Source organism: Nanorana parkeri, unplaced genomic scaffold (assembly GCF_000935625.1).
Source record: "Nanorana parkeri isolate BGI_ZX_2015 unplaced genomic scaffold, ASM93562v1 scaffold2092, whole genome shotgun sequence".
Classification (NCBI taxonomy): Eukaryota; Metazoa; Chordata; class Amphibia; order Anura; family Dicroglossidae; genus Nanorana; species Nanorana parkeri.
Window position 1 is genome coordinate 85454 of NW_017308360.1, and position 948 is coordinate 86401.

The following is a 948-nucleotide window of genomic DNA, read 5'->3' on the forward strand; positions in this document are numbered from 1 at the left end:
TAGTCACCCCGATCCTGAGCTGGACATAGTCAGCTACAGTGTGATGTCCTTCTATAGAGAAGGGGTGCACACCCTCCAGCTGTGGTGCAAACTACAAATCCCATGAGGCACCGCAAGACTCTCACAGCCGCAGGCATGACTCCCAGAGACAGATGCGTGATGGGATTTGTAGGACCGGAGTTTGGCCCACCCCTGCTATAACGTTTCTAAGTTCCCCACCTCATCCTATAAGAGATGTCTACAATGTACCGCAATAGGGATCTACACCTCGCAGTGATGAATGACACACGTGTGTTCTGTACTGGCGTGTCTAGAGGAGGGCGCCTCATCCAATCAGTGACATGTTTTGGACCTCGGACGCTTTAAAAGGAGAACTACGGGGGTCAGGGCTTTGACCTCATAGTTCTTCTCAGGGTCACATAAACTAGCGTCCTCCCGTCACCCTAAGCTCAGTATATAGGGAGCTACAGCTCGCGGCATACTGAGACCGCCGCGGCCGGGACGGATCCCGACAATTCTGTCTGGATCCGCCCAGCTGCGTGAGTGACAGCCGGCTCCTCCTATCTAGAGGCAGAGCCGGCTGTACCCGCCCCTCCCCCCGTCCGTTCCGCCAGTCAGCGCTGGATGATCGGAGCGGGGAGACAGGGGAATCCCTGCGGGGAGTCGCGACTGACGGTCACCGCTCTCTGCAGGGATAGATCGGGAAGTGACGACCAATCGGAGTGACTGCAAATGTAAACAGTGTAATGTTTACATCGGAGAGCCCGCCCCTTCCTCTTACACTCCTCTTGTAGCGTATAAGAGGGACCATGGCGAGCTCCTTCACATGCTCCGGCGATGCCCCCAAATTGAGCATTTACTGGGAGAACATTATATCTATATTAGGTTCTTCCAGATTAATACCCCCCCCCAAAGATATAGTTGGTGTGCTGGATATTATATCCCCCC

At 54.3% G+C, this 948-nt stretch overlaps 1 protein-coding gene across 1 annotated transcript in view; it reads right to left on the bottom strand.

Moving 5' to 3' along the window:
- LOC108800654 (nicotinamide N-methyltransferase-like) overlaps window positions 1–948 on the bottom strand; it is a 13136-nt gene that overhangs the window by 6588 nt on the left and 5600 nt on the right. The window lies entirely within an intron of this gene.